The sequence below is a fragment of the Hirundo rustica genome, chromosome 2 (genome assembly GCF_015227805.2).
Source record: "Hirundo rustica isolate bHirRus1 chromosome 2, bHirRus1.pri.v3, whole genome shotgun sequence".
Lineage (NCBI taxonomy): Eukaryota > Metazoa > Chordata > Aves > Passeriformes > Hirundinidae > Hirundo > Hirundo rustica.
The window spans coordinates 87,158,726-87,169,552 of record NC_053451.1 but is presented as its reverse complement, the minus strand read 5'-3'; the positions used below and the strand labels follow the sequence as shown (position 1 = coordinate 87,169,552).

At 39.5% G+C, this 10,827-nt stretch overlaps 1 long non-coding RNA gene across 2 annotated transcripts; it reads right to left on the bottom strand.

The window, feature by feature from the left end:
* Positions 1-355: 355 nt before the first annotated feature.
* Positions 356-5,243, bottom strand: LOC120749526 (uncharacterized). 2 transcript variants are annotated; one of them, XR_009207599.1, is made up of 3 exons: positions 5,176-5,243; positions 4,210-4,333; positions 356-469 (listed from the first exon to the last, which is right to left on the bottom strand). It is a non-coding gene; the product is annotated as an uncharacterized LOC120749526 (long non-coding RNA). The 2 variants fall into 2 exon arrangements; XR_005699677.2 differs by lacking the exon at positions 356-469 and adding an exon at positions 1,942-2,056.
* Between the last annotated feature and the right edge of the window lie 5,584 nt (positions 5,244-10,827).

Here is a 10,827-nt window from a genome sequence, read left to right as displayed (position 1 = left end):
GTAAGCAGCAGTACCTTCAGCTGGCGTTTCAGGATGTTGTTATAAGCATTACTATATTAGAGACCTTTTGAAATGTTCTGTAAAATCACAAAATTAATTACATATTTGTCCAACCTTATCCAGGAAATAAGGAGACAGTTATGCCTTTCCTATATACAGCCAGACAGATCCCATGCAGAAGAGCTGCCTTCTGTCTTGGAGCACTGCTTTAATATATGGGCAACTTGTGATTGCAACGTAAATTCCAGAGGTTGGCTAAAAGTCCTAAACATGACACGTTCATCTCAAACTCTACACATACTGATTATTTCAGTACTGGAATGTGTTATGAAAACTAATTTAGTTGATTTATGATGTAGGCTCCAGTTTCTTTGGGAATGAGATTAATGCTGAAAAAAAAATCCAAATGTCCAGGTTTCCAAGGAGAAGTTCTTTTTCTTCCTCCTTCCCTCGTGCCTGGTACCAAAATCTGGAAGAAAATCCCCCAAGTCATTAAAGGTATAGAGAACCATAGAATCATTACGGTTAGAAAAGACCTCTAAGATCATAGAGTCCGATCATGTTTAGCTAGCAGTGGTATTACTGTATGTAAAAACAGGTCTAAACAGAAAGACTACTCAATTTTTAAAATTTTGCAATTTTTCTGACAGATCCTAACTTCCAAGAAAAGCTTGAAGACATCCTGCAGATGTAAGGTCCTGATTGCACATATAATCGTGATTGCCTGAATGTGTCCGTAGCATTTAGACTTCCAGCTTAAAAGAAGTTTGTTGGGGGCCATTCCCAAACATTTCTGTTCACTCAGACAAGTAGAACATAAGCTGTCCTCTAAAAATAGGGAAGCTGACATAAAATTATTTTGTTTGGACCTGTATCCCAATACTGCGCATAGCTGAAGTGCTCAGAGCCACATGAAAACACAGCTTTGAACCACAGGAGAAAAAGTCATGGCTCAAGGATGTATTACACATATGCGAGCACCATGTGGATGACATGACAACTTACAGATGCTTGGGAGGAATACATTTCAGGAAGGCCAGGGCTGTACATCATTGCCTGGCGTCCCTTCAGCTCTGTAAACTGTTCTCTCTAGGATCAAGTTTCAGAAAGGAATGCCGTCACGGGAGATTTTACCCGATGAGTAAAACTGCTGACTTTCCAGTGCAATGTTTAACCACCCATTCCACGCTCCATGCTTGCTTTATTTACTAATCCAGCCTGTAGCTGTCACGTGGCAGAAGAATGGGGATAAACTATGCCTTGAGAGCATATGTATGAGTGGAGAAAGTACCACCCGCCTCCCCAGCCACTGTAATTGTAGAAGCCCAGAGAACTTGACTTTCTGTCAAGTTCTGATTGTAGTGTGGGTCGTCACAGTAGTCTCTTCTCTGAAACAGTAGGAAAAGCCCTTATCTGCAGTCAGGGAGAAAGCATGAACAGGAATTGGACCTCACTCTCAGCTGAAAAAATAGCTACAGACTAGAGCATCCCAAGCTACAATATATCTTCTGTTTACATTCTCCATGCTGGGAGGGAGGATCTGGATAGGGTCCACTGCAAAGGCAAGAGCTGCAGGGAGGTTTTATAGACACATGGTTCTACTAGACATGGCTTTCTGGTGTCAGGATATTGATTTGGGACAACTCCTACAAAATACACCTTTCGGTGCATTTCAACAAACCACCAGCCAAGGGTAAAACCTCTAAGTGCTCAGAAAGATCTACAATACTTAAAGGATAACAGTTTCTTAATGTCACAGAAATACCGAGTTTCTTATTACCTGCTCTTTTGTAGCAGCAAAAATATACCTCAAGATAGAAAATTCAAAATGAGAAACCATGTGAGCATTGCTGACTTGTGCTTGGTTCATCTGCTGTCGATGTTCCCATGCTCTTTATGACTGACAAGGTTTTATCCTGAATCTCAGCCAAGTCATGTGAACCCTAACTAAGCCATGTGATTTTGTGAGATTCTTCCTTCTCGTCCTTCCCCTCCTATCAGAGGTTGATGTCGGCAGCCATCATGGAAGAATTTGAAACCATAGATTTCCTGAAGCCTAAAATAGAGAAAGCAAATCAACCCACCTTTAATGTGTATATACATACACCTATACACCCATACATCATAGTTGTATGTGTAGATGGTGTGTGTGGGTGTGTCCTTGGGTATCTGTCTATCTGTGTGGAGGGAGGGTAGGAGAGACACATTTCACAATCTTTGTGAAGTTGAGGATTTCATGTTTGGCAAGGCAGTTCCTGGCAATGCCAATCCTCTAAAAAAACCCCCAAAACACATTAACAAAGGATTGCAGTTACACAGCCAATTTGGAGAAGACTCAGCCTGTTGTCTGACTTGTCCCTTTAGGAGTCAGAAGACTTATAGCTGGATCTTGCCAGCATTTGATCCACTCAAGCTGTTTTTCACGTGGATAGAGGTGGTGGTCAGTAGAGAGCAGAAGCTACTCATGAGGGAGCAAAAAGCTCTATCTCTTCCAGCAAGAGATTCCTGCACCCTGATACTACACGTAGTTTTCTCACTCATGGTGGTAGTTTGCGTCATACTTTGTGAGGTCAGATGCAAAGGATCCAAAAATTACATTCTTCCTCATGAGTAAGCTTTAGCATGATCTGGAATGACTCAACAAGTTAAAGGGTTGTAAGGTCAAGCCATTTATGAAAACACTTCTAAGTATTGGCTGAGCTTTCTGAGAAGGATGTTTTGTGTAAAAAGCATGAAGAATTTCATCCACTAGATATTAAATATTTAAGGGGTTTTTTTGGTCAAGATCTGTAGTTCTATAAGCTGTAGACTTTCGTATTTGTTTCTTTTTTTTTTTTTTTTCCCTACATGTCAAAATAAGGTGTAAAGCAAAAAAAAAAAAAAAAACCAAACAAAACCCAATAGATGCTGGCAAATACTCATGCTATCCAATATATTCAGACTTATTTAATTAACTTGTCAGGCTTGGTTTTTACTGAGCTAACTCTGTGGCTATGACAAATTGTATCTTCCAGATCTGATTATTCATTAAACATCTACTGTGAATTTCTGGTTCCCTCATGCTTAGAATACAGTACATGTATAATGGGATTAAGAATTAAAATATGTTTCTTAATTTTATTTAAATTATGACTTTCAATTACAGAATTTAAATTCTAAGGATGCTGCAGAACCCATCAGTTAACTATACTGAGCTAATTAACAATTATAATAAGTTTTTTTTTTATCTGCAGCTCATGTATTTTCAGACTCGAAAGAAATTACTGGATTGCTTATACCTGATAATAGCTTAAAAGCTTTGTTTTTGTTTCAGTGGTGGGCATATTTTATTCCACTTTTGGAGTAAATAATGAATGACTGAATTATCATTGCATTTATCAGCTGGTACATTATTTTCATATGTCTGTTTCTCTGGAAAATGTGATTTCATGCTTTCTAACAAGTAGGTGACATATTACACACAGACCGACACACGGACATATGCACACACACATATGTAAATAATTATATTTTTAAAAATAATGAACTATTTTCCCTGTGTGGCTGACATAATTTTCTCCATTCAGAGCTATGAGAGAACTATAAGAACAATCTTAGGTAAAATTTGCCTAAGAATTTTTTTACAACCAGCAGCCAACCACCACTTCGTTATACTCACAGGAAACCCCCTCCCCTCTCAACAAAACAAGAATTTAAAAATGGGACTCTGAATGCAGAGCCTGACGTTATTGCTGCTGACTTCAGCTGCACTCCTGTCATTTATGACAGTTGTGTAGTTTGCACAGGTCTTCACAGGCTGAGAACATGCAGAAAGAAATGCCATCAAAGTAATAAGCAAGAAGGAGGATGCAATATTATAAGTTTAAAAAAGAACACAAGCTCCCCAGTGTTATTCTGACAGATTTTTTAATCTGGGAAGGAAAATAACACCTGGACAAGTTGCCAGAGGTTGCTTTTCCTTCATAAGTATCTTCAAAATACAAATGAAAGACTCTTCCAAGAGATATTTTCTGCTTCAGCTACTGCTACTGGGCTGGGAAATACATTAATTCAAGCAAGTGCAACAGCTTTTGTTAAGGTAGCCTCATCAACTCTAAAATTAACTGAAAATCAACAAATTTTTGTACCTTACCAACCTGTCAGGAGGATTAAGATTTGATGTCAACAGATTACACTTCTCACTTTTATATGTGACATCTATGATAATACCTTATTGTCTCCTTTCCCTCCAGAACACCTTCCTCCATGGTATCCTCTTCTGCATGGAAGAAGCCCTCTGAGGCCATGCCATCTATTTATAACATGTCTTCAAGTCTCTTTTCTGCTGTGGTGTCTGTAAGAAAACAACTTCTGTTTAACAGTTTGAACGAGGTAGCCGTAAAACAGGAGCTGAAATAAAAGCATAAGAAACTGTGATACAGAGGGTTTTTTCACATTTGTCAGTCTCCCCCTCTCCCAAACAGTTATGGTGCTGTTCTCATAGAGTCTGATCTACCAAGGGCAACTCAAGTGCAACACAGAGCGCTAAGAACCTGCGAGAGGTTCTTATAAACATTAATTAAATATTTTAAACCAATTATGTGAACACCCAGCCCCAGTTAACTGAGGCCAATTACATAAGCAGATATTTTGCTGCTGGTGGTGTTTTCCTCCCTGCTTGGCAAAAATAGCTGGAAAAGGGGTTTTTTTTCTGATTTGTAAAAGTACTTTGTGCCACTGCCAGTTTCATGGTAATATGAATCCAGTTTCACAGACTGAGATGGAAAGTCTGGTTGAACCCATAGTAGGCAACAAGCCCTGACTAGAAGTAAAATAATCCTTAAATGCTGGGTGCTCCTCAGTGACAGATTGCAGGTACTACACTTAAGGTGCTGGCTGGCATTCATGGTGAATTTTGCCTTTCAGTTTTTGAGGAAAGAAATGAGTTCTGCAGTTAGGGATGGTTTCAACAGAGAAAGATTCAAAAACCCTTTCTGTATTCTTTCCCTGACTGCTCTGGTGACTCCACGTGTGCAGCTGCCAATGTCATTTAACTTTGGGCAGAAGATAACCCCTGCCTCCTCATGCTGCCATGAGATTAGCCTCACATTTGTGAAGCACTTTGGCAAGATTAGAAGCTAAGTGTTATTTGGGAGCCCTGTGCTCTTGTTTGTGACACCACCCCAATAGCCAGACCTTCAACAGAAGGCAGATGTGTCTTCTGCAAGCCCATGGCAGAGGATGCAAACAGCCTCCACCATAGCTGGTCTTTTGGGGAAGCCACCTTTGTGAGGCTATGCTGTGCTTTAAAATTACAGCTTAATTTGCTCAGCCTGTCATTGTTAATATGCAGCTGTATATATTTTGTTGTCTTCCATTTTGTGGTTATATTGAGCAGGTATTTCTTTTGAGCAGCAGCTCTGATCAATGGGAATAAGAAAGCAGAAGTAGAAGGGCAGAATTGTTTTACACTTAGTTTCGTTTTTCAAATGTTTTACTGACCTGCCTCTGCTTCTTTGGAAAATGGGAAGCGTCCTTCCTCTCTTTTCCTAAGCATCTATGCATTTTTCTATGCTTGTTGGAAAAGCAGCAGGGCAATGACCTAATTCAATGCAAATGAAAGGATTTCCTAGCAAAGGATGGTAATTGGCGCAGTACTGCAGGTGTGTGAAAGCACTGAATGGTAACCTGAGACTACTGAGAGAGGAAAACCTCTGCTGTAACAGAGCTATAATCACCTCGCACTTTCACTAATTGCCAAGAGCTGGAGCTCTAAAGTGCCATGCTATTTTTTATATAAAATCTATTAAATTGCTACATCTTAGCCATTTTCTCCAGCTGTTCCTATCAGCCCTCATTATCACTGTCCCTCAGTAGCCAGTTTCAAAAATGAATGCAATTCCTGCAGCCTGCCATTCATGAAACTCCTGTAGTAGAGGACACTAAAGAATAAAAAGGAGACAATTGCTCAGTACAATATAATGAAGTGGGCTGTAGTTCTGGCTTCCCCTCTCAAAATTAAACCAGGAATGATCTTCCAAACACAATGCCTTGCCTCAAAGCAGACTCTTACATACCTCTTGCTGATGCTCTGTGTCATGGGGATGCTGATGGTCACTCCTGCTTATATTTTCTCGTGTCTTTCAGCAGAGTCATCAGCTGTGTGGGTTTTCAGGAATAGATAATATACACTGTGTTTTTGTAATAGTTCTTCATTCTCGGATGTGAACATCTTCTAAACATTTATTTTATCTCTTACTAATTTTATCTATCTCTTCCTTTTCCAAAAAGCTCTGACTATACAGATATGTGTTCCAAGTATGAATTTCTTTAGAGTGATAGAAATCACAGGACAAAATAAACCAAATAATTGAAAGATAAGATTTTTTTAGAGCATTGAAAAATAATTCTATTTTTCCTGCTACATGTGCAGATCCATCCAAGCACAGAGGGGGCGAAATATGTTTTTATCTTGCTTAAGATCTTCATTCAACCCATCAGTTATGGCCCCTCAGTTCAACATGTTAAATCAGAGCTTAAGACTGGCTCACCCTGGATTCTGGTTTCCAGAATGCTGATAATACTTTTCAAAGTCAGATACTTTTTGGCAACATTTTGGTGCTGCTTGTTCATGATTTGTGTCCCAAGGTGGAACAGGGGCAGTGACAGCAGTGAGATTTGTTCTGCTTCTTTGAGACTGCTCTGAGAAGACCTGAAAGGGTAAGACTGATGGAGTCTCTGAGAGGACACTTTACCAGGAAGTCAAAAGAGGCAGAGCAGGACTTTCTGTAGCAGCTTACTAAAGAGCTCCTTGCTTGCTTTTGGAGGCAAGAGGTGGTTTTTTTTTGGTTTTTTTTTTTTTGTTTGTTTTTTTTTCCCTTACCATTGTGACCCTGTGACAGTACCAGAAAAAAAAAGGTACTCAACTGTTGGGTGTACCTGTCATCATACTTTAAATACTTGTCAAAGCAAATGATTTCACAAAAAGAATATGATCTGTAAGAGTCCTTTTTGCTAGTAACCTACATCTTAGAGTGTATTTGTGCTCACTTTTATGGCTAAACTCAAAGCCTTCTTTGGCACTGAGACCCTTTATTTTGCTGACACAGACCACAAACAGGACACAGTCTGCAATCACAACTTTGTATAAATATTCATTGCAAGATAACTTCAAGACAGACAGAATTTAACTGCATCTGAAAGGCAATGAAATACCTGCAGGAAATGGGAGTCTGATATGATTATTGCTTGCAAGTGTCCTGGGAACTGGGGACCACTTGATGCCACAGATTTTTTTATTGAAGTGGGTTTTTTTATATGGGATTCACAGCTTTTAGGTGCAAAGTGGTGGTGGAAGGGCTGGTTATTTGTTTTCTTAGGTAGAATTAAAACAAAGTAGAATAAAAGAAGCCCCAGCATCTCTCTGTCAATAAATACCCTGGGCTTCAGCATAGCCTTTCAGATAGGCTGTCTCCTTATTTACCTCCTGAATAATGATTTGGATAGTATTTGAAAAATGATGAAGGGTAATGATAAATTGATGATAAACTTCTAAGAATTAAGGAACAGGACATAAAGTTATTAATTTTATGGATGAGTAACAGCTGAATCACAACAGAGCCTTGAACTGGCAGACTCTTTGAATCTCTATTCCAAGTGAAATTCCAAAATAAGAAGTCATTTCAAAACAAAAAAATAAACTTGAGGTTGCCCATGGAAGTAGATTTTTGGATTTTTTTTTCTCTTCAGGACAACATTCTGAATTACATATTTGTTTGTCCTTTAGAAATTTTCCCTCAAGTTCTTTGAACAGCCAATAATTTTTGGCTCTTTACCATCCAGTGACGTGGGAAGCTGAAGAGAAGGAAACTAAAAAAGCCTGATTTACTCAGATTTTTGGACTGTTGAGAAGCCAGAACTTAGAAGTCCTGGAAAAACCTTCATATGAGCATCTGTTTTGGAACCTGGTGCTGGGGTATTGTGCGCTAATTCATATGACACAAACTAATCACGAGGACCTTGTCATTTAAACGCTCCAATTACTTTTTTTCTGCAATAGCTTCTGCTCTTCTCCACATCCCACAAAGCATTCCAAGGCTACTATGATAATTGGAAGTGTATTCCTGTGTATGAAGCGGACTTTAATTAGCACCTAAGGGGCACGTCGTGGTGTCGTGACTCATGCGGCATGGGTGTCCTTCTGAGTCGCTCCATCCCAGCCTGTGGGACTGCTCATGAAGAAAGGTACTTCCTGGCCCAGACAAAGGCTGGCTTGGAAGCTCTGAGCCACCCAGATGGGACAAGAGGCTCCACTGAATCTCCAGCATACAATGCCATGGCCCGGGGCCCTATAAAACAATAGTTACTCTAACACTTCCAATTATTTCGCTCAACTAATAAGCAATATGAGTGGCTCCAGATTTTAAGTCTGTGAGCAATGTAGAAACACTATAAAAATTTGGATTGCAGGCAGCTTTGTAACAAATTAATAACTTTGACTATTATGTGAGTCATCTGTAAAATGGTTCCTGAGTTGCGAAGTCACACCAACTGTGGGGGATATAATGGAAAATGAAAATTAATGTGACATAACGCTACTTCATTTACAATAAAAGTAGTGCAGATGGAAGTGATGGGAAAAGTGGGAGGGCAAAAATCCACGATTATTATAATTACACCCATGCATCTGCTTCCCAAAGACAGGTTGCAATTTCAGCTCAGTATCAGCACCTCCTGCCAGCCATGCAGCAAGACAGCTGTGAGCAGACATCCTGGCTCCTGCTCTGTGGAATGAAGCTGGCAGCCAGGACGAAAAGAAATAAAAGGCACTGATTAAAACGAAAAGCCTAGTCAGCAGGTTCTTCAATCATGATGTAATCAATCTTTTTTTTTTTTTTTTTTTGTCCTAATGCTATCCATCACATTTCAAAGCCTTTGAAAAATACACTTCCCTGATGATAATGAACCATTCCCTCCAGAATCCATTCTCTAGCTCTTTCCTTATTCTAAACCCACGTGCATTGAAAGTCCCTACCTGAAGGACCATAGTGCAGATGTCACTAAATACAGCTTCTTTGATGGTTACTACAGAATGTTGCATGTCACTGTCCTTTTCATGGACATCCTGTGACAATCCAGCAGGAGGAACCAGGGCCAAGTTATAAATCACCTGGGCAGTGTCTCAATTGCACTATCTCTAAGGGGCAGGTCCTGCCCGTAGTGACACCTTGGGATTAAAATGTCAGCAAGTGCTTTATGAAAGTTTTTATCTATTAATTATTTCATAACTCTGTAGAACATTTATGAAGCTATGCTGTAAAGAGTTATTTAGACTTGAGAATTATTATCTTAATTGTGCTTAGACTGTAATTACAATGCACTGAGGTTACCGATCTCTTCTGAATGAGCTCAATGGTAGTCAAATATTTTTAAATCCTTTAGAGTGAGGAAAGAACTGAAGTTATTTAAAAACAAAGTCCTGCCTAAGAGTATGCTGAGTATCATGTCCATCACAAACACAGCGAGGAAATATATGAAAGCTAAAAGGTGAAAACCAGGTCTTAATTGTTTAACATATTTCTTTCCTGTATTATTAAAATGTTGTGCAGAATTTTATCAACACCAAATCTATTTTATGTTGTTAAAAGTAAACCATAAAATGCTTTAAAATATAGCATTAATAAGTTTAATGCCTCCTGTTGAATCTAATGTAAAAAATACAATGTGAAAGTCTAGTTATCTGCCAATGAGACAAAGCCAATCCTTTTATATTTTCCATTTTGGAAATTATACACCATTTTTTCCTAAATGACATAACTGTCCAGCATATATCCTGCTAGGTAAAGAACTGTCATCTATGATATATTGCTTTTGGCCAAACAACCCTTAGTGCAAATGAAGGTAATTATTTTATTGTTGAAAACACAGGTCTTGGTATAAACACTGTGACTGTGTATAAATACTGCTTTCAGGATCGGTATTCGTTAATCTCTCAGCAATTTTTGTTGGGCTGATGCTACATTTACAAATGGAAACAAATCTTTTTAAACCCATTTTATCAGCAAGCCTTGCAATCTCAGCTTAAGATTTAGGCACCATCTTTGAGACTTCATTTTGGCACATAACTCCCAGCAGCTCAGGTTTGGCAGAGCTCGAGGCCCTTGCACAGTCTCGTCCCATCTTCCCTGCTGCCCTATGGAGAGCTGGTGCAGACAGGAATGGTGGGAGCACAGTGAACAGCTGAGCTCTCTGCTGTTGCAGCATGGGTCACTGCTTCTGAAAGCAGGCTCCTCTCACCAAGACACAGGAAGGGGTGTTTGCCTGGTGGGACCACGCCTGCCCATCATTCCCACCACTTCTGACGCTGGAGAGACTGCAAGCATTCCCTCCTTCGCAGAGGTGCAGCCTGGGCAGCCAGAGCACACGTGGGTGCGGGGAGGTGGCTAATTCATCTGTCTCCACTGACTTGCCAAGCAGGGCAGGTGACTGGCTCTGATTAATCAACCATTTCATAGGTGACTGAAGTCAGATGAGGCAAACCCTATTTTGTAGGCTTAAGTGATCAGCAATATGCCATCTGCTATTCTCACCTCCAGTTATCCTTTTTGATAATACTATATACCACAATACTATACTCTGCATGAAAGAAAATAATATTATTTAGCTTAAATAGTTTTTCAAGCTGACGCACTATCCTTTGCTGTATATTTAATGGCTGACAAGCAGATGAGTCTACATTGTCTTTACCTAAAATGGAAAAAGCTGGATTTACAGTTGTCCACAGTAAAATATCCAACCTGGTCTATACTGGAGCAGCTTACTGATATAGGGTTTTCATTTGGATATTAA